Source organism: Coregonus lavaretus (genome assembly GCF_964263955.1).
Source record: "Coregonus lavaretus genome assembly, chromosome: 4".
NCBI classification, from domain to species: domain Eukaryota; kingdom Metazoa; phylum Chordata; class Actinopteri; order Salmoniformes; family Salmonidae; genus Coregonus; species Coregonus lavaretus.
In genome coordinates this window covers 18,704,031-18,729,554 of record NC_139991.1, presented here as the reverse complement: position 1 = coordinate 18,729,554, position 25,524 = coordinate 18,704,031, and positions in this window count along the sequence as shown.

Here is a 25,524-nt window from a genome sequence, read left to right as displayed (position 1 = left end):
AGGACACAACGGAGTTGTCAACCGTGATGGCGACATCATGTTCAAGAGGATTTTATTCTACAATGACTAGCACAGATGAATCCAAACTCCAAAAGTAAGAAGAAAACGACACGTCTGGAAACTAAGGGTAGAGTGAGGTTCAGGAGGATGGAATTTGAAGATGATGATGATGATCAGAGTGATTCAGAAGAGATCATGGGTGGATATGACCCTGTGATCAGACAGAGGTTGGCCAGAGCGGAAAGAAGGGGTGATGGAAGTTGGAAGGAGAAGGATACAAGAGATCCAAGCTCTGATGAAAGTCAAGATGAAGATTTGGAGATTAAAGGTGCTTCATGTTCAAGATGATTTTATTCTACAATGACTAGCACAGATGAATCCAAACTCCAAAAGTAAGAAGAAAACAACACGTCTGGAAACTAAGGGTAGAGTGAGGTTCAGGAGGATGGAATTTAAAGATGATGATGATCAGAGTGATTCAGAAGAGATCATGGGTGGATATGACCCTGTGATCAGACAGAGGTTGGCCAGAGCGGAAAGAAGGGGTGATGGAAGTTGGAAGGAGAAGGATACAAGAGATCCGAGCTCTGATGAAAGTCAAGATGAAGACAGCGATGAAGATTTGGAGATTAAAGGTGCTTCATGTTCAAGAGGATTTTATTCTACAATGACTAGCACAGAAGAAATAGAAAGAGATATAGACCGATGCATATCATGCTTGGATAAGGCAAATAATTTTGAAGAAGTAAGAGAACTGGAAGAACAACTCAAGAAGCTGAAGATACAGAAGGAGAAACTGCTGAAAAAAGAATCTCAAAAATTGGAGAGGAAATACATATTGAGGCCAAGAAAAGGGAGCACGAGTAAGAAGATGATGCCAGTGATAATTCGAGGACAGAATCTGGAGTATAAGCCTTTGCAGAATACCGATATGTCAGATATACTTGAGAAGCTGCCTACTCTTCAAGATGGAGCATATCCTTGGATTTCAAAGTTGGAAGAAATTATGGTGGGAACACAGTCTGCCATAGGAGACATTAAGAGACTTTTGGCTAATCTCCTTGGGATTCCAGGTATGTAAGACATTTTTCAGAGAGCTGGACTTCATCGATATGTGGGGACTGCGGTGAATGATCCTGAATTGTTAGCTGCAAGTAGAAATCGGCTGTGGAGAGCACTGAAAGATACGTTTCCAACAAATGTGCATCCTGACAACATTCTGATTGACCCACTAGGACAACAAGAAAATCCGAAAGCCTATGTGTCAAGAGTTCATCAAGTGTGGACAAATATTACCGGAAATGATCCAGATGTGAGTCAAATAGAGCAGTAAATGTTGCGAGCTAAACTGCAGATGGGACTGCCCTCACCAGTAAGGAGCAAACTGGCAGAGGTGGTTGGACTTGGAAGCATGACAAAAGGTGTCTATACAGATCATATAGCCCATCAAGTGGATCTGTACCGGAAAAAGGAACACAACCAGAAAGAACATGACCAAGAAACTCTCAGAAAACTCAATCAAATACAACTGGTGGAGAATAAGAAGGAGAAGAAACAGGCTTTGGTTATGCAGAATCAGTGTTCACCAAATCAACAATCACTGCCACAGCTTCAACCGAACCAGGTCCAACTGCAATTGTACCATTCACCACTAGTGGGACCAGTTGTTTCATATTCACAGCCAGTTTCTGGACAGACACAGAATTGGAGAGGAAGAGGATGAGAAGGCATAGGAAGAGGAAGAGGAGGAAGATTTAAGCCATACTTCCAGCAATCTTCAGAAGTGTGTTATAATTGTGGACAGGTTGGTCACTTTGCCCGTGAGTGTAATGGAACAGGAAGAAACACCAGAGGGAATTTCAGAGGAAGATACAGGGGCCAGTCAAGATCATCTGGAGGACCGGTGAACCCTTATAGGGGCCCGGAGCAAGGATTCTAGAGGTGCCCAGAAGATCCGAAAGGGGTGTGTCAGCTGGTAGCGTCAGGACCGGAAAAAGATCCAACAATTGAGGTGAAAGTAAACAACCGACCATTGGAGGTGATGGCGGATAGCGGAGCTGCTTTCACCTGTGTTCGGCCTAAAGATGCTACACATCTCCCTATGTCCAATCAACTAACTAGGACAATTGGATTTGAGGGAGTGAAACAGCTGATTCCTCTGACGGAACCAATTGAGCTCTGCTATAAAAATCAGAAAATTACAATACCCATACTGGTATCGGAACATACACCTATTGCATTGTTGGGAAGAGATGCATTGTGTAGATTGAACTGTACAATAAAATGTACGCCAGACAGCTGTCTGGTAGAAGTGCCAAAATAAAAGGTTTACCAATTGTTGATGACGACAGAGATGGATTCTTCTTCAGTATTTTGGATTGGAAATCTCAGTGCAGATTTTTTGAAGCAGGCTAAGATATGGGAGAAATGTATTGTGACAAACATGCCAGGTGCGAGGCTTCCAGAATATCCATTACATTGTACGCTCAAGTATTTCAAGAATGCTGCCCAATCGAACTCAGAGGAATCGTTGAGTCATCAACCAAAGAAAGTTCAACTCAGCTCATGTTGCATAATTTTAGGACCACAAGGAGCAGCTATGAAGATAAACACAGACGATTATCTGGATAAAGAATTTGAGATTGAGAAGAGTGTGCCACATGTGACCTTGTTGGTTTCTGAAGGCTATGAGCAGAAGCAAAAAGGAGAAATGATGACAGAAGCAGAGAAAGCTGTTTTTGTACCGATGAAAGAGAATTTGGCGATTTGGAGGAGTGAAGATCAGCGATTTCTCAAAATCATGATTTCGGCTCAAGGACAAGGACAGCCACAAGCTGCACGGATGACACATGAATCTATTTGCAGTGCGAAGATGGATTCAGACCCTATGAAAGAGGAGATGTTGCAGCAAGTTCCAGAATGTTTGTGGTCTCAACACAGTGCCGATATTGGACTTGTGAAATCAGCCCAACCGGTGAAAGTTGAACTTCGACCAGGAGAATCAGTATCCATTGAAAGATGAAGCAATCCAAGGGATTGAACCACAAATTGAAGGACTTTCGAAAGCAGGTGTTTTGAAGACAATAAAAAAATCCTCAGAGTAACACACCTTTGTTGCCTTTGAAGAAACCCGATGAGACTTATCATATGGTTCATGATTTGAGAGCAGTGAATGAAGTAGGGACCTTTGAGAGCTATTGTTAAAAGTACTGGGAGTGGTCAACTCCATAGCAATCTTTCCTGGACACAGGAAGGCCTTGTGGCATTTGAAATGATCAAACAGAGGTTACAGGAGGCACCTGCACTCACACTACCAGACTACTCTAAGAATTTTTTGCTATATGTGTCTACTTCTACTGGAGGTAAATATGCATGTGCAGATCTTTGTCAGCCGACAGGTACAGGGACGAATCCTCAGCCTATTTCCTACTACTCTACTGCCTATTCAGAAGTAGAACTAGGGCTACCACTGTGCTACAGAGCAATGGTGGGAGTATATTAAATGTATGACAAAGCATCATCTGTTACGATGGGTTACCCACTAACAATTCTTACCCATCATAGTCTCAGAAATCTTCTGAACTATGGGAAATATACATTGACTATGCCTAGGCTCAGAGACTATCATAGGCTCTTAGAACAGGAAGATGTCACCCTAGTGAGGTGTGATACGGTGAATCCAGCCGAGAATTTGCCAACTTCAGAGGATGGTGAGCCACATGATTGTGTACAAGAAGCAGAGAAATACTCGAGGCTTAGATCAGATTTGCAAGCCTTTCCATTACGTGAGGCAGACCTGGAGTATTGGACTGATGGGTCTTGTTATCGTGTGGGAGATAAATTGTGTGCTGGCTATGCAGTAGTTAAAGCCCAAGGAACTGGATTTGTTGTTGAAAAGGCTGAAGTAATACCACAGCCTGCGTCTGCACAACTTGCTGAACTTGTGGGGCTAACAGAAGCGTGCTTGTTAGCAGAAGGAAAGCGAGTGACGATATACACTGATTCTGCATATGCACATAGTGTATGTCATTTGTTTGGAGCAGTGTGGAAAGGTCGAGGGTTCAAGAAAACGGATGGTTCTCCAATACAACATCATGCGCAAATAATGAAATTGTTGCATGCTATGATGAAGCCTAAAGAGATATCGATAGCTAAGTGTGCAGCTCATAAAACCCTGTGTCAAAAGTCACACAAGGGAACAAAGCTGCTGATGAAGCTGCAAAAGCTGTCACAGGAGCGGACAAATTGGGCAAAGTTTTTCTGGTCACTCATGGAGTGGACTTGGAAGACAAAATGACGCTTAAGAATGTGATTTTGATGCAGGAAGCTGCTTCTACGATCGACAAACAGTTATGGCTAGACCGAGGTGCCGTCAAAGATGCTACTGGTCTTTGGAGAAACCATGAGGGGTTGATAGTAGCGCCTCTAGACATATTAGGTCTGATGATTCAGGAAGCACATGGGTTAGCTCATGTTGCAAGGGGGGAGGTTAGGAGAAAGATCACAAAGGAGTATGGTTTTTGGGCACCATATATGCTTGAACAGGTTGACTATGTCATAGGCAGGTGCACAATCTGTCTGAAAAATAATGTTTGCAGGGGTGTGACTGTTATTCCTGGTTACATTCCAACACCAAGAGGTGCATAATATGTCCAACTAAGTGAAAAGATGCTCAGTCGGTTGCTAAGTTCTTGTGTAAAGAAGTCATAAGCAGGTGGGGACTTCCCGATTTTAATATCCTCAGAAAATGGGAAAGAGTTTTGTGGATAAATCAGTGAAATAGATTTTTCAAAAATTGGGGAAAAAAGTCAGATCAAAACGTTAGGAAAACTATGGTTGAAGTAACTCTAGAAAATTTTGAATATCCAATCATTTTTCACGTCTTTACATATTATTGTGATATTTAGTATTTTCTTATGAATCAAAGGGGGGAAATGGAATGTGATTAATTTTATATATCATTTTATATATCATTTTTATATTATTGTTGATATTGATGTTTTAATTTGCATGTGTTGTTTTGCAAAAGATACTGGTTGGTGTTGTATTTTCTTCCAGAAGTACAGTGGGGGAAAAAAGTATTTAGTCAGCCACCAATTGTGCAAGTTCTCCCACTTAAAAGGATGAGAGAGGCCTGTAATTTTCATCATAGGTACACGTCAACTATGACAGACAAAATGAGATTTTTTTTCTTCCAGAAAATCACATTGTAGGATTTTTTATGAATTTATTTGCAAATTATGGTGGAAAATAAGTATTTGGTCAATAACAAAAGTTTCTCAATACTTTGTTATATACCCTTTGTTGGCAATGACACAGGTCAAATGTTTTCTGTAAGTCTTCACAAGGTTTTCACACACTGTTTCTGGTATTTTGGCCCATTCCTCCATGCAGATCTCCTCTAGAGCAGTGATGTTTTGGGGCTGTCGCTGGGCAACACAGACTTTCAACTCCCTCCAAAGATTTTCTATGGGGTTGAGATCTGGAGACTGGCTAGGCCACTCCAGGACCTTGAAATGCTTCTTACGAAGCCACTCCTTCGTTGCCCGGGCGGTGTGTTTGGGATCATTGTCATGCTGAAAGACCCAGCCACGTTTCATCTTCAATGCCCTTGCTGATAGAAGGAGGTTTTCACTCAAAATCTCACGATACATGGCCCCATTCATTCTTTCCTTTACACGGATCAGTCGTCCTGGTCCCTTTGCAGAAAAACAGCCCCAACGCATGATGTTTCCACCCCCATGCTTCACAGTAGGTATGGTGTTCTTTGGATGCAACTCAGCATTCTTTGTCCTCCAAACACAACGAGTTGAGTCTTTACCAAAAAGTTCTATTTTGGTTTCATCTGACCATATGACATTCTCCCAATCCTTTTCTGGATCATCCAAATGCACTCTAGCAAACTACAGACAGGCCTGGACATGTACTGGCTTAAGCAGGGGGACACGTCTGGCACTGCAGGATTTGAGTCCCTGGCGACGTAGTGTGTTACTGATGGTAGGCTTTGTTACTTTGGTCCCAGCTCTCTGGTCATTCACTAGGTCCCCCCGTGTGGTTCTGGGATTTTTGCTCACCGTTCTTGTGATCATTTTTACCCCACGGGGTGAGATTTTGCGTGGAGCCCCAGATCGAGGGAGATTATCAGTGGTCTTGTATGTCTTCCATTTCCTAATAATTGCTCCCACAGTTGATTTCTTCAAACCAAGCTGCTTACCTATTGCAGATTCAGTCTTCCCAGCCTGGTGCAGGTCTACAATTTTGTTTCTGGTGTCCTTTGACAGCTCTTTGGTCCTGGCCATAGTGGAGTTTGGAGTGTGACTGTTTGAGGTTGTGGAAAGGTGTCTTTTATACTGATAACAAGTTCAAACAGGTGCCATTAATACAGGTAACGAGTGGAGGACAGAGGAGCCTCTTAAAGAAGAAGTTACAGGTCTGTGAGAGCCAGAAATCTTGCTTGTTTGTAGGTGACCAAATACTTATTTTCCACCATAATTTGCAAATAAATTCATTAAAAATCCTACAATGTGATTTTCTGGAATTTTTTTTCTCAATTTGTCTGTCATAGTTGACGTGTACCTATGATGAAAATTACAGGCCTCTCTCATCTTTTTAAGTGGGAGAACTTGCACAATTGGTGGCTGACTAAATACTTTTTTCCCCCACTGTATATGGGGATGTGTAGAGTGGGATTCAAATACTCAAACATGGACAATATGAATGGACTGGAGGAAGTGGAACAAGGAAGGTGTGGAAATGTTCAGATTCCATCATCGACGTTGCATTGAAAGTCGACACTGCTGAGGAGATGCAGTGTAGTGGACTACATTCCAGTGTTTGCAATGATATATAGACATATGTGCATGTGTAATACATAATTTGTGTCATATTCTTTCTGTATTAATTCTTTGAAGAATGATATTTTCTGTTGTTGGGTACATGTGGGGACCTCAGATGTTTTTTGTTTTTTTCGTGGATGCTTAGGGATATTGGGTCTAGGCAGGGACAGAGAGTATCCACAGGAGGGTCCGATGGGTCGACCAGCCTGAATGTGGACATTTTTGATTGTATTTTGTTTTCTGAGGTTTTCATGTGTATTCAATTGCATCATAGCTTAAAATGCATTGCTAAAGATGTATAAATTGATCTGGACTACTTAGGTGGTCGCCTGGGGCAGAGGGGCCGTGAGAGAATTTTCCTGTCTTGATTGATTGATGGATATTTGGAATGAAAGCTGCCAGACAGGTTTTTCGCTCTTACACTCCATAACAATTTGTTTACACTCCACAAAAATGTGTCTACATACAAATGTGTTTACTCTCCATACATTTTGTTTTATTGCTAAAGTTACTCAAGAACAAAAATTGTTATTTGTCATAATCCTATTCTTTTTGTTTTCGAGACTTAATTAGTCTCGAAGGGGGGAAATATGTAGTATCTGAACAGTTTATAATTTTGGCTGACGTTTGCAAATGGTGTGTTAGAGGAATTTTACTCTGCTTGCTGAAACATCTGGAAAGCATCACTATAGGGGCCCCCTGAAACAGAGGAGACTTGGATATGTGGAAGCCAGGGATTGGTCTATCAAAATCCACCCATATTATGTTACATAGGATTAAATACCATGGTGGGAACAAAGGAGGGGGAGAATAATCATTTTTAGATTGGGTTAGTTGTTCTCCGGATTTCTGCAGAAATCTGTAAATTGACGCTGGAACCTTTGATATAATAAACCTTTATAATCAAGTACAGTGTCAAGCGGATTTCTTGTCTACACAGCATATCAGCATCGTTGTCCTGACACCACAGTAGCATCAGTGATTTAAGTAAGAAGGTAAGGTAATCTAAAACAATATTCTCTTTCCATTACGTGGAACAGTGTCCAGTGATTTAAGTACGTAATGTCATCTAAAACAATAATATTTTTCCATTATGTGGAACTGTGTCTAGAATGAAGTAGATCCAAGTAAATGTTTTAAGTACCGAATATTGAGCTGATAAGCCAGCCCCAACTTTTTGAAGGTCCTAGCAGAGATATTAAACAACATGTTTTATATTTTGACTAAGTTTATGTCCCTGGGACAGTTTGCACAGAATTGTATGTCAATGCAACAGGTCAAAATGACAATGATTACAAGAGAGGATTGTTTACTTTCGAAGGTGCCAATTCAGCTTGACGGGACTGTATCATCTGATGTGTCTGTAGTATAATTCTGTATACGACTGATGGAATGTCTACTACAAAGTTTTTTTCATGTTTATCAATGATTCTCTATCCCTCCCTTTGAAAGGCTTCTTAAGGCAAGTGCCTTATGAGGGCAGTTAAAGGTACCCGGATCCAGCTGTCAAGGGAGCTCCCAAATTAAGTAAGGCCTGTCCATTTTGTTTATTTTTACCCTACAATTTTTACCACACACACGCCAGCACCCACACACAACCCACCTGTTAATGAATATTTGTTAGTGGTGATGCGTTCTGACATATAAACTTGAAAGATTTTTAATCATGTCAATAAGGAGAGAGGGGAATGAAGGAGGTGTACATTGTGTCAAAACATGTTATTGTTAATCATCAGTTATCCAATAGAAAGGAGGAGTGCCATAGTCTGGTTTATATACCAGAAGTTAATGGTTATCTGTAGGAGGAATGTATTTGGTGGGGTCAATTAAGGTTGGATAGGAGCCAGGGGGCTTTGGAATGTACTGAGTAAAGGAAAGGCAATCACATGATTACAGTCACTGATAAGGGTGGAGAGCTGTGGAGTAGTGAGGAAGGGGGTTGAGGTCAGGTCAGGTCACAGTAAGGGAGAAGGAACAGTTTATTGTCTGCATCACTTAACTTCATGCCTAGCAATAAACATGTAATGTTTAGAAGGAAGGAGGATACTTCACCCAAATAGGGGTATATATATTTGTGCTGGTGGAAACATGTATTTTCAGTTGATTGAACCTTTGGGTGAATAAACTTGGTTTGAGCTTTCCTTGGAAGTCTGTGCATTTGTACTGTGTATTTGTCAGAACCTAACAATTGGCATTGTCGACAGGATTCACCACGATTTATAGTCGAAACAAGAGAGTCCAAATCAGTGGAGCAGGAGCCGGCACAACAAATATGGTAGGCACAGTTCCTACACCTGTTACCACTCATTTTGACATCTTGGGGAGATGAGAATTGTAGGCTGAACAATAAAAGAACACGGACCTAGAAAGCCTGAGCTTATTCAGTAGTCCCATTGTATTACGACCGGTTGTAGATTTATGGTATATGGTAAGTCCCGGAAGGTAAGCCTGAGCAGGGTGGGACCTGCAGAGGGTAAGTCCTAGGGGGTAAATCCCAAGTGGGTTGGTTCCTGCGAGTACCATAGAGAATAGGGTAAGTCCCGGAAGGTAAGCCCGAGCAGGTTGGGACCTGCAGAGGGTAAGTCCTAGGGGGAAATCCCGGGTGGGGTTGGTTCCCTGCTAAACCTGTAACAAGGGGGGTGAAAGCCCAGCCGCGGTGGCCGTGAGGCCGTAGTGTATGTGTGTGTGTATGAATGTTTACAAATGATTAGTGTATAGTGGCAATATTGAGAGGGGTTAAAGCCCTATTGGGACGGGGATTGTGACAGATTAGGTAAATTGGCAGACACAACAGTATCGTCCTGCACCAAAAGGTGTATGGAGAAGGGACAAAATTATGAATAGCCTAAACTATTACTACATAACGCTGTTGGGGGGTGACGCCAAGTCAATAATAAATGAGTTGCCTTCTAGAGGCCAGGAGACTCCCGGAGATGAAGAGAGGGATAGAAGGGGAAAATGTTACCAAAGCCTTAGAGGCACTACAAAAATCAGCATTTTATCAACAGCGGATAAAACTGGAAAAATAGAAAAATAGAGACCTGCTAGGTAAAATGGAGCAGGCAGTAGACAAGAATGAAGTGGCGAACAAAAAACAAGACATATCTGAAGGGCGTGCGCATAGATTCGATTAACAAAAGCAGGAATTGGCTAATGCGCTAGAAAATATTCAAAACCTAAACCAGGAATTAGAGGGAGCCCTTGAGGATGGACAAAAACAAATAAAACAACTCAGTGTTACGCTTCAACTAATCAAATCAAATGTTATTTGTCACATACACGTATTTAGCAGATGTTATAGCGCGTGTAGCTTAATGCTTGTGCTTCTAGCTCCGACAGTGCAATAATATCTAACAAGTAATATCTAACAATTTCACAACATATGCCTAATACACACAAAACTAGTAAGGAATGGAATTTAAGAAAATATACATATATGGACAAGCTCTGACAAAGCGGCATGGACTAAGATACAGTAGAATATTATAGAATAGAATGCAGTATATACATATGAGATGAGTAGTGCAAGATATGTAAACATTATTAAAGTGACTGCAAACATTATTCAAGTGGCCAGTGATTTCAATAGGCAGCAGCAGCCTCTAATTTGCAAGTGATGGCTATTTAACAGTCTGATGGCCTTGAGATAGAAGCTGTTTTTCATTCTCTCGGTCCCAGCTTTGATGCACCTGTACTGACCTCGTCTTCTGGATGATAGCGGGGTGAACAGGCAGTGGCTCGGGTGGTTGATGTCCTTGATTATCTTTTTGGCCTTCCTGTGACATCGGGTGCTGTATGTGTCTTGGAGGGCGGGTAGTTTGCCCCTGATAATGCTTTCGGCAGACCGCACCACCCTCTGGAGAGCCCTGCGGTTGTGGGCGGTGCAGTTGCCGTACCAGGTGGTGATACAGCCCGACAGGATGCTCTCAATTGTGCATTTGTAAAAGTTTGTGAGCGTTTTAGGTGCCAAGCCGAATTTCTTCAGCCTCCTGAGGTTGAAGAGGCTCTGTTGCGCCTTCTTCACCACACTGTCCAACGTGGGTGGACCATTTCAGTTTGCCGGTGATGTGTACACCAAGGAACTTGAAGCTTTCCACCTTCTCCACTGCGGTCCCGTCGATGTGGATAGGGGGTGGAGCCACTGGATAACAGAACTAGTGACTGAGACAGAAATTCATCAGTGTAGATGGTATGATGGGGGCGTCAACGGTCAATCCTATGGAGTGTTAGTTGCAGATTCTGGCAGGACCATTATCGGTGCATTCTATGGAGTCCCAAAAACCAAGGCGTTAACGTTACAGAGAATTGGGAAAGCAGAATTTAATATGACTGTGGCTGATAAATTAAGGAAGTGGGTAATAGAGTCTCTGGGGAATGATACCACTCCTCTATGTATATTGTTACAAGGGATAGCTCGTAGGAAAGGAAGGACAGCTAACTGTGCACAATATAGAGACTACTATGAAGTTAAATTGAACGTCACACATACTCAGATCATGGTGGGAGTAGCAGTGATAGTGTTGTCATTTCAGACACTATTGTCAACTTTCAGTGAGGGGTTTGTCAAAGAACGCTTGAAAGAATAGCCACAGATCCCTGTATACAAGAGGCCACATCACCGGAAGGGAAGTTCGCTGTAATAATAGCATCACATCTCCTGCAGAGTGAAACATGTTAAGAAACATGTGACTCTGAGTTTTCTAAGGTTGGATATTCTTCCAACGCCACTAATCTCTCCCCCATTTCTAACAGTTAGCAAACACTTTACATATCTCCCAGAAGATTGGGACCGATTCACAGTAAATGGAAAGTGTCAGAAGGTGGCTGCTTATCAACCGTTGGGACCCAAAGTTTATACTGTAACGAGGGTGTTCACACAGGGGTGGGGTGTAGAGCACAGGAAAATATTATGAACTGTAGGAGAACATAGGAGGTCATTGGAGATGTTGGTTGCTAGGGAACTGGGTATTAGTTGGGATACAGGCAGGGAGTATCTGAAAGGTTCAGTCCTAGATCTAGCAGTGAACCACGAGGGCAATAAGAGGGCAGGAGACAGATTCCATGCAATGGCTATTCTCACGGCAGTCGCTGTAGGGACAGTAACTGAATGAGCAATAGTAATAGCTAAAGATGCTATAGTAAAAGCATGGAACTGCACTATGGCGCAAATGAGGGGTATTTTGAGGGGCAGTGTTAGTAGTAGCAGGGGCTACCTTGGTAGCATTGTTGGGATATCATCTTCTGAGGGCATTGCTGTTGAAACGTATATACAGTGTAGCCTACTCTGTAGCTCAGTTGGTAGAGCATGGCGTTTGCAACGCCAGGGTTGTGGGTTCGATTCCCACGGGGGGCCAGTATGAAAAAACGTATGCACTCACTAACTGTAACTCGCTCTGGATAAGAGCGTCTGCTAAATGACTGAAATGTTAATGTGTTTTGTGGTCCTCTGTAGCTCAATGTGGTCCTCTGTAGCTCAATTGTTAGAGCATGGCGCTTGTAACGCTAGGGTAATGGGTTCGATCCCCTGGACCACCCATACGTAAAAATGTATGCACACATGACTGTAAGTCGCTTTGTATAAAAGCGTCTGCTAAATGGCATATTATTATATTATTATCTCAAGATGAGGTAAAGTTGATTAAGGCCACAGCACTTGTTTATCGGGTGGCCATGGAGGAAGAAGAAGATGGGGAGCAAAGTGAAAATGATATGGCTTGGGATCACCTCTCATAACCTGTAGCCTGAAGGGGAAGACTGGGTGAAAGTATGAGGAGTATGTTCTGACTTCCTGGTGAGGCCTGATCACCCTCACTAGAAAACCTGGAGACATTGGGTGAGATTTAAATGGGCTATGTAAACACTAATAATTAAGAAGAAGTTTATAATTTTTCAATAGTCCTATGTGTGATTGAGACCACGAGAAGGACAGAGAGAAAGCGCTGCCCCTGAAGGAGGGACACCTGTCTCTAGTCTATTTGTGACCGACCGCCTTGATTCGGTCTTATGTAGCAACATTTGAAATTGTGTTTTTTACATTGGATAAAAGCAGAGGCACAGAGCTACAAAATGGTAAATCATACACTGCATTTAAGGGAATAATGGGAAAGTAATTCTGCTTTGAAAGTTGATAAACTTGTAATCTCACTTTTGAGAAAATGGCCTTTGAATGTTTTGGTACCTAGTGAAGAGCTCTTCTTTGTCTACACCCATTCAACATCGTTCACACCCTCTGAAGCTTTAGCCCCACCCACCTCGTTTCGCTCTCGGAGCGTTCAGAGCGCACACGTGAAGCTCTGGCCAATGAGTAGGGTTGATCCGAGCATTCTGACCTCACAACGGCAGTCAAGTACCTAAGCTAACTGGCTAACATTGGCTAGCTTGCTATTTACTTTCAGACACAACATTGGGATTATGGTTCATTGTTTACCTCTGGATAACATGAAAACAGCCTAACCAGCTCTGCTGGTAACAATTTAATTACTATTTTTTTGCAGACGTTTACTGACACCGGCCATATTCAACGGGTGTTGTGCATTCGTAAACTCATCAGTTATTCTGCGCTCTGGCATACTCAGACTGAATTTACGAACGCACCCGAAATGGTTTCTTGCATAGTGGAGTCTTTTGTTAAGACGTGTAGCTAGCTAGCTAGGTAAACAATTAACCTAGCTAGGTAAACAACTTGTAAGAACACACACGTGACGTAACGTTAGCTAGCGAGCCAGCCAGCTAACGTTAGCTAGTTAAGCAATGAACCATAGTGCCAACTCGTGACGTTACTGCCCTGCATGAATCTGCTGGTAGCTAACCAAACAGGTTCAATGTTAGCTAGCTAACATTAGGCTCTAACTAGCAAAGCAAATGGCTCTGAGATACAAATATTAAATCATACACGTAACGTTAGCTAGCGAGCCAGCCAGCTAACGTTAGCTAGTTAAACAATGAACCATAGTGCCAACTCATGACGTTACTACCCTGCATGAATCTGCTGGTAGCTAACCAACCAGGTTCAGTGTTAGCAAGCAAATGGCTCTGATATACGAATAATAAGATCATACAGGTAACGTTAGCTAGCGATCCAGCCAGCTAACGTTAGCTAGCTAGCTATTAGTACACTTTAACTTGAAATGAAACCACTTTCTGTCAAAATTAGAAATGTGTATTATCTGAAAATGTAGCTAGCTAGACTATCTTACCTGTGTACATCATGCATGATGGACACGTCTCCCTGTCACGGATGCCATCGTTGCCCTTAATTTTGAAGATGTAATCCAGAGACAGGTGTTTTCTCCATCTCTTTAGCTATCATACTCTAATTCCACTGATTTCAAAACTCGATCCTCCAGAAAGTGGAAAGCAACACTTATGCAGCTCCACTACACAGCTGCGTTAGACAGGATTACCTACACATACTGACCAGCTCAAATAGACAGAAGCCATCTATATGGCAGACCAATCCAAACTCCTCTCTCGGCATGTCCAGCCCACTCATTATCTCTGCTAATCATGGCTAGTGGGAAGGTTGCTGTCTTTTTCTGTAGCTTAACCAACTAGGCTCGTAATTTAACAATTTTATTCGTATTTACAGATGGCATACAAGTTTGTTATTAAAGCACATGAAAGTTCACATGTTCCAGAAGGCATTTCTGCCAAAAACTAATTTTGATTTGTAAAAAATAAGAAGTTTACATTCAAATGGCTCTCCTGTGAAGTAGTGACCCGCGACATACACCTAGTTTCCTGAAACGAGTCACATTTTACCAGTCATGTGTCCAAAGGGGGAATGACCAGTCCCCTGGGGCCCTGGCCCTTTGGTGGGCCCTGGCCCTTTGGTAAATATGCAAATTATTTTCTTCACATGCCTGCCAGTAAAAGGAAAAAGGTATTGGTAATGGTTGACAGTTACTCCAAATGGATTGAAGTTTTCCCCACCTCGAGTGATATGTGTATTGCTGTTGTTGTTTTATTTTATTTTATTTGTTTTTGTCTTACTTCAATAACAAATCTCACCAGATTGGGTCTGCTGGATGGTTGGGATTTCTCCCTAAGGATTAGCCCTCTTACTCCATAGATTGTCAAGATGATTGGGGAGTATAAGCCAATTTGGGGGAAAAAATGGTTTCAACTGTTTGTTGTTATTTTCTTTGACATTAGTTTTAGAAATCTGTATTAAGAATATTGGTAGTAGTAATAATTTGTCATACAGTAAATAATTTGTCTGGATTTCCTGAATCAGGTAGTAATAATAATTTGTTATACAGTAAATAACTTGTCTGGATTCCCCAAATCAGAAATGCCCTAAACTAAACTGTTGCTCTGGTCTGTCCTCTCTCGAGGTTATGGCGAAGGTGCATGGAAGGGATAATTTGACCAAGAACAGTGTGAACCTCAACCCCCCCTAACCGGCTGAAGCAATGGTGACAATGGCGTTCAATATGGTCCTTCACCACTTCTACCGTGAGACCTGAGTCCGAGCCAGCAACCTGTACACAGCATCCAATCGAAGCTATCAACTGCATTTTCTCTCATGCCTTTTCTCTCAGTAGTGCAACATGAGTCCACGTGGAGTGAGCATGGAGAGACATCCCATCCAAACCTCTCTCATGCTGCTGGTGTACTGGTAGGAAAATGGACAGGACATAATGGACTGTAAAGGACAGTGGCGGCTCAGGTGAGAGACATTATCAAGGGCCATCCACTTTGAACATGTGCCATTGGGAGGATGAACTGAAACACTATCTGAAGAAGAACATGAAGAAACGCCAGAAGGATGAGTGCCGGGAAGGAGGGGGAAAATTGTTTATTTTGGGTATCAGGTTGATTGGCCGGGGACTTTAATGCAGGGAAACTTAAATCAGTTCTACCTAATTTCTACCAGCATGTTAAATGTGCAACCAGAGGAAAAATAACTCTAGACCACCTTTACTCCACACACAGAGACGCATACAAAGCTCTCCCTCGCCCTCCATTTGGCAAATCTGACCATAACTCTATCCTCCTGATTCCTGCTTATAAGCAAAAACTAAAGCAGGAAGCACCAGTGACTCGGTTAATAAAAAAGAGGTCAGATGACGCAGATGCTAAGCTACAGGACTGTTTTGCAGACTGGAACATGTTCCGGGATTCTTCAGATAGCATTGAGGAGTACACCACATCAGTCACTGGCTTCATCAATGAGTGCATCGATGACGTCATCCCCACAGTGACCGTACGTACATACCCCAACCAGAAGCCATGGACTACAGGCACCATCCGCACTGAGCTAAAGGGTAGAACTGCCGCTTTCAAGGAGCGGGACTCTAACCCGGACGCTTATAAGAAATCCCGCTATGCCCTTCGACGAACCATCAAACAGGCAAAGAGTCAATACAGGACTAAGATTGAATCGTACTACACCGGCTCTGAAGCTCGTCAGATGTGGCAGGGCTTGAAAACTATTACAGACTACAAAGGGAAGCACAGCCACGAGCTGCCCAGTGACACAAGCCTACCAGACGAGCTAAACCACTTCTATGCTCGCTTCGAGGCAAGCAACACTGAAGCATGCATGAAAGCACCAGCTGTTCCGGATGACTATGTGATCATGCTCTCCGTAGCCGATGTGAGTAAGACTTTTAAGCAGGTCAACATTCACAAGGCCGCAGGGCCAGATGGATTACCAGGACGTGAACTCCGAGCATGTGCTGACCAACTGGCAAGTGTCTTCACCGACATTTTCAACATGTCCCTGACTGAGTCTGTAATACCAACGTGTTTCAAGCAGACCACCATAGTCCCTGTGCCCAAGGACACTAAGATAACCTGCCTAAAGGACTACCGACCCGTAGCACTGACGTCTGTAGCAATGAAGTGCTTTGAAAGGCTGGTCATGGCTCACATCAACACCATTATCCCAGACACCCTAGACCCACTCCAATTTGCATACCGCCCCAACAGATCCACAAATGATGCAATCTCTATTGCACTCCACACTGCCCTTTCCCACCTGGACAAGAGGAACACCTATGTGAGAATGCTATTCATTGAGTACAGCTCAGCGTTCAACACCATAGTTCCCTCAAAGCTCATCACTAAGCTAAGGATCCTGGGACTAAACACCTCCCTCTGCAACTGGATCCTGGATTTCCTGACGGGCCGCCCCGCAGGTGGTAAGGGTAGGTAACAACACATCTGCCACGCTGATCCTCAACACGGGGGCCCCTGAGTGGTGCGTGCTCAGTCCCATCCTGTACTCCCTGTTCACCCATGACTGCATGTCCAGGCACGACTCCAAAACCATCATTAAGTTTGCCAACGACACAACAGTGGAAGGCCTGTTACAGACAACGATGAGATAGCCTATAGGGAGGAGGTCAGAGACCTGCCCGTGTGGTGCCAGGATAACAACCTCTCCCTCAATGTGACCAAGACAAAGTAGATGATTGTGGACTACAGGAAAAAAAAGAGGACTGAGCACGCCCCCATTCTCATCGATGGGGCTGTAGTGGAACAGATTGAGAGCTTCAAGTTCCTTGGTGTCCACATCACCAACGAACTATCATGGTCCAAACACACCAAGACAGTCGTGAAGAGGGCACGACAAAGCCTATTCCCCCTCAGGAGACTGAAAAGATTTGGCATGGGTCCTCAGATCCTCAAAAAGTTATACAGCTGCACCATCGAGAGCATCCTGACTGGTTGCATCACCACCTGGTATGGCAACTGCTTGGCCTCCGACCGCGAGGCACTACAGAGGGTTGTGCGTACGGCCCAGTACATCACTGGGGCCAAGCTTTCTGCCATCCAGGACCTCTATACCAGGCAGTGTCAGAGGAAGGCCCTCAAAATTGTCAAAGACTCCAGCCACCCTAGTCATAGACTGTTCTCTCTGCTACCGCATGGCAAGCAGTACTGGAGCGCCAAGTCTAGGTCCAAAAGGCTTCTCAACAGCTTCTACCCCCAAGCTATAAGACTCCTGAACAGCTAATCATGGCTACCCAGACTATTTGCACTGCCCCCCCACCCTCACCCCATCTTTTTATGCTGTTGCTACTCTGTTAATTATTTATGCATAGTCACTTTAACTCTACCCACATGTACATATTACCTCAACTACCTGGTCCTCTGTAGCTCAGCTGGTAGAGCACGGCGCTTGTAACGCCAAGGTAGTGGGTTCGATCCCCGGGACCACCCATACACAAAAAAATTTATGCATGCATGACTGTAAGTCGCTTTGGATAAAAGCGTCTGCTAAATGGCATGTTATTATTATGTTATTATTAACTAGCCGGTGCCCCCGCACATTGACTCTGCACCGGTACCCCCCTGCATATATAGCCTCCCTATTGTTATTTTATTTTACTTCTGCTCTTTTTTTCTCAACACTTTTTCGTTGTTGTTGTTTTATTTTACTTTTTTATTAAAAATTAAATGCATTGTTGGCTTTTCACGGTAATGTCTACACCTGTTGTATTCGGCACATGTGGCAAATAACATTTGATTTGATTTGATTGTGGAGGTCTGCACACTGCAAAATGTATAGTAATTTAGACTAAGAATACATACCAATCTGTCATTACCACAAGTGATGAGAATAGATAATGCTAGAAATATAAGATGTCATGACTGTACTGTGTGAGGATCCAATGGCTCAGATCAACTTGGCAATGGTTGACAGTAACCAGGCCTCTCCCACCCACAGAAGAGGGGAGGAGGGAACTGATGTGGGGTTTTTTGACACCTCACACCCTGTCATAAATTTAAGGAGAGGACTCTCTCTCTTTACCCTCCAGTATTGGCTAAAGGAATGTCCTTTGTCTCCAGAGACAAAACTCTAACGTCCAAAAAGTGAATACTGGAACAATATTTCTAAGATAAGTATGTGGGGAATGGTCAGTGGGGATCTAAAGAATAATCATGTCATATGGCTGGTTATTTTGTGATGTCGTTAAAAATTGTATCAAGAAAATACTGTAACTTGGAAAGTATATCCCCTTTATCTGTCAAGTTTTCATCCAATACGTTGTGTATATATTATGACAAATGATGAAAGTATTTTTGTTAAGATAGGAATGTGGTTTTAGTTTTCTAATAACACAGTAACTAGCCATGCTCCGAGTGAGGTCAGAGAACCTCAACACGAGTTGAAGAAGATCACCTGTCAGACTAGACCCGAACATTGCCAGGCTGCAGCTGTGCATGTAAAGTGGTTCAAACTCTGACTATCCACACGAACTAGGTAGCTGTTCTGAAGAAACACACCACTGGTGACCGGACAACTAAGAAAAAGGACATTGTGACCTCTGGTGGACAATCAGAGCCTTACACCCACAGGACCACCAGCCAAACACTTTTCAAGAAGGCTTGGTCCGACAGGGATAAACGGCGAACGAAGGCATTCAAACACGTAAATACATTAATGATTTCTTTCTCTAAACAGGCGGTGGTTCGTGTACAAAGTAAATTATTACTGTGAGCGTAGTTTCCAAATGTACGATAAGTGTTGTGTCTCTCTCTCTCTCCCTCTCTCTTTTGGTAAACAATCAGTCATGTTGTTGTTAGTCCACTAGGGACCTTTTCACATTTACATTTTAGTCATTTAGCAGACGCTCTTATCCAGAGCGACTTACAGTTAGTGCATACATTATTTTTATATTTTTCATACTGGCCTCCCATGGGAATCGAACCCACAACCCTGGCGTTGCAAACGCCATGCTCTACCAACTGAGCTACATCCCTGCCGGCCATTCCCTCCCCTACCCTGGACGGCGCTGGGCCAATTGTGCGCCGCCCCATGGGTCTCCCGGTCGCGGCCGGCTACGACAGAGCCAGGATCTCTAGTGGCACAGCCTTAGACCACTGCGCCACTCGAGAGTACAATTTTCTCATGTATTAAGTGTGTATGTTATTCTGTGTTATTATTTAGTTAGCTAGTAAATAAATAATTAAACCAATTTGTGTAGTACTGAATCATAAGTAAAGCTGGGGGTTTTGCAGATCCAAGAAGGTTGCAACCGTTCAGAATGATGACATGATAAGAGGTAATGATTAATACGTTGACTGTTATATACATATTGACAGGTAAAGACCTTTAGTTTAATTCGGGAGATGGTGACACTTTAAACAACTTATTCCGTGGTGCCCCAAATCCTAATGAGTTAATTGTTACATGATTAATTTAGTTGAGTAACAATTAAACATAGTTAGTTGATTCGATAAATAACAGTCATCAGATTAATGAAAGTCATGTCACGACATATTAATATACTGTATGTCAATGTAAATGTACATTCTGCCAGTATCGGTGGGAGCTAAGTTGAGGGTCTTAAATTAAAGTGATAGAACCAACGTGAATCACTAAGGACTGCCATTCTAAATTTGCGTTGGATAATTTATCAATTGTTATAATTATGATTTGGAAAGGCTTCTAGAGACAGAGCAATGCCCCTAAATTGTGAGGAGAGCCACTAGATTGTAGCTTGGGCTAACCTTGCCCCAATCTAATTCTTATCAAGGTTGGTGTGAAACTGTTATAATATGTGTTCTCTCTCTCTTCCCTGTGAAAGTCAATATGCATGTGCCCTAGACCAAATTCGGGAGATCTCTAGAGACGGAGAGAAATTCGGAAATGCTAAAATAATTGCGTAAATTGGCTCTGCAAAACAGACTATCTTTTAGCAGGTCAAGGGGGCACTTAATTGGCGATGAATGTTGTACTTTTGTCCCAGATCACTTCTAATATGACTGATCTCGCCGAATACATTGCCACTGTTACTAAGAGTCATTCCCCACAACCAGTGGATGCCTGCAACTTGGTTGGAATCCCTGTTTGGAAGTTGGGGATCCCAAATTGCCAAATGGGCTGCAGAGTGTTTTTTTTTCTTAGTTTGTCTAAATTGTGTTATTTAACATGCTGTGTATGTGTGTGTATTTTTGATGAATTCACTCCCGTTAATAGAAGTATAACCTTAATTATGATAATAGTATTACCATAATAATTGGATTGTACAACCCAGAATGAAGGGCTTGAAAGGGCCTTACTTCAATAGAAATATGATAGAGAAGTTAAACAATGCTTGCCTTAAACTCTAATGATTTATTGTCACACAAGTCAAAAAAAGGGTGGAATGTGAAGGACATTTTATTTTGTGCATCTTGGCTTTGGTGTCAATCCTTGGTTCCTACCTGTGCCTGGTAAAGATATGAGGGGGGGGGCCGTCATGACTTCCTCCTTTAGACTATTTGGCAGAAACCCAGAATATGTTCTTTAAGTTAAGATAGTAGATAGTGCCAGACACATGCTGGAACCAACCCTATGAACTATGCCTGTGTAACGTGTCTGTAACCAGTACATACAGTTGAAGTCTGAAGTTCACATACACTTAGGTTGGAGTCATTAAAACTCGTTTTTCAACCACTCCACAAATTTCTTGTTAACAAACTATAGTTTTGGCAAGTCGGTTAGGACATCTACTTTGTGCATGACACAAGTAACTTTTCCAACAATTGTTTACAGACAGATTATTTCACTTATTATTCACTGTATCACAATTCCAGTGGGTCAGAGGTTTACATACACTAAGTTGACTGTGCCTTTAAACACCTTGGAAAATTCCAGAAAATGATGTCATGGCTTTAGAAGCTTCTGATAGGCTAATTGACATCATTTGAGTCAATTGGAGGTGTACCTGTGGATGTATTTCAAGGCCTACTTTCAAACTCAGTGCTTCTTTGCTTGACATCATGGGAAAATCAAAAGAAATCAGCCAAGACCTCAGAAAGAAAATGGTAAACCTACACAAGTCTGATTCATCCTTGAGAGCAATTTCCAAACGCCTGAAGGTACCACGTTCATCTGTACAAACAATAGTACGCAAGTATAAACACCATGGGACCACGCAGCCGTCATACCGCTCAGGAAGGAGACGCGTTCTGTCTCCTAGAGATTAACGTACTTTGGTGCTGTAGTATCTAGACAATTTATGACTTTGCTGATGTTTGCAAATGGTGTGTTAGAGGAAGTTGACTCAGCTTGCGGAAGCATCTGGAAAGCATTTCTATAGGGGCACCCTAAAACAGAGGAAGTCTGTTATGTGGAGTCCTGGGATTGGTCTGTGGGGGAAAACACCCATATCAGGTTACATACATGAATACCTTGGTTGGGACAAAGGACGGGGGGGAACAACATATTAGAGATTGGGATGGTTGTTCTCCGGATTTTCTGCAGAAATCTGTAAATTGACGCTGAAAGTAAAGATGTAATAAACTATTATAATCGAGGACAGTGTCAGCGGATTTCTTGTCATCACAGCATCTCAGCATCGTTCTCCACACTACAGGGCGAAAAGTGCAAATCAATCCCAGAACAACAGCAAAGGACCTTGTGAAGATACTGATGGAAACAAGTACAAAAGTATCTATATCCACAGTAAAACGAGTCCTATATCGACATAACCTGAAAGGCCACTCAGCAAGGAAGAAGCAACTGCATATGGGGACAAAGATTTTTACTTTTAGGAGAAATGTCCTCTGGTCTGATGAAACAAAAATATAACTGTTTGGCCATAATGACCATTGTTATGTATGGAGGAAAAAGGGGGTTTCTTGCAAGCCGAAGAACACCATCCCATCCGTGAAGCACAGGGGTGGCAGCATCATGCTGTGGGAGTGCTTTGATGCAGGAGGGACTGGTGCACTTCACAAAATAGATGGCATCATGAGGAAGGAAAATTATGTGGATATATTGAAGCCACATCTCAAGACTTCAGTCAGGAAGTTAAAGCATGGTCGCAAATGGGTCTTCCAAATGGACAATGACCCCAAGCATACTTCCAAAGTTGTGGCAAAATGGCTTAAGGACAACAAAGTCAAGGTATTGGAGTGGCCATCACAAAGCCCTGAACTCAATCCTATAGAAAAGTTGTGGGCAGAACTGAAAAAGTGTGTGCGAGCAAGGAGGCCTACAAACCTGACTCAGTTACACCAGCCCTGTCAGGAGGAATGGGCCAACATTCACCCAACTCATTTTGGGAAGCTTGTGGAAGACTACCCGAAACATTTGACCCAAGTTAAACAATTTAAAGGCAATGCTACCAAATACTAATTGAGTGTATGTAAACTTCTGACCCACTGGGAATGTGATGAAAGAAATAAAAGCTGAAATAAATCATTCTCTCTATATTTTACATTTTAGTCATTTAGCAGACACTCTTATCCAGAGCGACTTACAGGAGCAATTAGGGTTAAGTACCTTGTTCAAGGGCACATCGACAGATTTTTCACCTAGTCGGTTCGGGGATTAGAACCAGCGACCTTTCGGTCACTGGCACAATGCTCTAAACTACCTGCCGCCCTATTATTATTATTATTATTATTATTCAGACATTTCACATTCTTAAAATAAAGTGGTGATCCTAACTGACCTAAAACAGGGAATTTTTACTAAGATTAAATGTCAGGAATTGTAAAAAACGGAGTTTAAAGGTGTATGTAAACTTCTGACTTCAACTGTAAGGGAACCAAATGGGACTGCCCCGTTAGAGCTCCTGACAGACGTCCACTATGGTGCATCAAGTTTGTTGGAACCTCTCCAGCGTGCTGATAATAAACAATGATTCATTTAAGATTGACTTCGGGTGTCCGTGTGTAAGAATTTCCACGACAGGTTGTTGAAGCGTTGCTGATCCGCACTCCTTCTCTCTTTTCCTTTGACCTGACCGCAGCTGTGTTTGGGAGTGATGCGTCTAGCAGCGATGGGAGTGTTGGCACTGTGGTACAAAGATGTTGTCCCATCAGCAGTTGTGCCGGGCTGAAGCCATTCTGGAGTGGAGTTGACCGAAAGGCCAGCAAAGCAAGGTAAGGGTCAGCTGCGTCCTTGAGGAGGTTCTTCACTGTCTGAACGGCGCGTTCCGCCTCTCTGTTGCTTTGCGGGAACTTTGGACTGCTGGTGACATGGCAAAATCCATACTCTGCAGCAAAGTCGGAAAGGGGTCTTCCGGAGAACTGAGGTCCATTGTCTGTAACCAGGACCTCAGGTACCCCATGGCGGGCGAAGATGGACTTCAGATGAACTACGACGTCCGCAGACTTTGTTAGTGACAAGTTTGCGATTTCAACATACCTTGAGAAGTAGTCCACCACTAGCAGGTAGGTGTTGCTTTTCAGAGTGAAGGCTGATGGAATGACAAGTCTTGTTCCTTTCAACAGAAGAGCGTGCTCTCCATGAGCTCCTTTTCTGCAGCAGTAGCTTTGGCTTTGACTGGCGCACATGACAGCGTGTCTGCAGTCCACAGACTCTTTCCAGGGACATGCAATCGTGTAGGAGTATCTCATAAGTCTCATCCTGAAGCATTGAATTCGTGGGGTAAGGGTGTCCAATGGTTGGTTCCCCAGAAGGCTCAGGAGCGGTTTGTGATCAGTTTCCAGCTAAAAGTGTTGACCAATGAGAAAGTCTCTGAATCTTTCACATGCCCATGTCAGCCCAGAGCTTATTTTTCCACTTGAGCGTATCTCTGCTCGGTTGGTGTGAGAGACCGGGAAGCGTAGGCAACGGGTCTCCATTCCTCGCTCTTCTTCTGCAGCAGCACTCCTCCTAGTCCGTAGGAATACGCATCGGCTGACACCTTGATCTCTTTGTTTGGGTCGTACAGGGCTAGCACAGGTGTGGATGTCAGCTCCTCCTTCAGCTCTTTGAAGGCTCTGACTTGGTCGGCCCCCCAGTACCAGTGGTTTTTCTTTGAGAGTAGGTCTCTAAGAGGTTTGTCCTTTTCTGCTAACTGAGGGATGAACTTTCCCAGTTGGTTCACCATTCCTAGAAAACTCTGCAGCTCGCTGACGCCATCTCCTTGACAGCCTCTGTCTTTGTCAGGTCGGGCTGTACTCCTTTGTCCGAGATAATGTAGCAGAGGAACTTCACTTCCTCCTTTGACAGGTCACATCTGCTTTTAACATCTTCTGCAATGCGGCATGAAGTCTTGCATCATGCTCCTCCTGTGTTTGGCCCCAGACCAACACATCATCCATGTGACAGACCACACATTCCAGGCCTTCAGTGACCTCTGTCACCATTCTGTTCTGGAAGTGTTCAGGTGCTGAAGCGATGCCAAAAGGCAGACAGTTGAAGTAGTAACGTCTGAAAGGTGTGATGAAGGTTGTTAGCTAAACTGACTCCTTGGCTAGCGGGATCGGCCAGAAGCCCATGTTCGCTTCGAGCTTGCTGAAGATCTTCATCCCGGCTAGTGAGCCAAGGGTCTGTTGGACAGTGGGAAGTATGTATTTTTCTCTACACACTGACTCATTGAGACTGGTGAAATCGACACATATCCGCACGTCCCCGTTCTTCTTTGGGACAACCACCATGCCAGCGCACCAGTCTGTGGGCTCCTCCACTCTGGTGACAACCTTGAACCCTTGCATGCGCTCTAGCTCTTTCTTGACTTTTGGCAGCAATGTCATTGGAATCCATAGTGGAGTGTGGAGTGAGAAGGGCTTCGCACCAGGTTTCAGCTTGATGGTATATGGTTGTTGTACTGTGCCAAGACCGCTGCACAGCTTTGGATAGCATTCTTTCAGTGTGTAAATCAATGCTGTCGAGTCGAGCAACTAGCTCAAGCTTTGTGATAGCTGGTCTGCCTAGTAAAGCTGTGTGTAGATCTCTGATGACATACACGTCCTCCAGTGTTTCCTTTTCTCCCTTTCATAGAACCACATT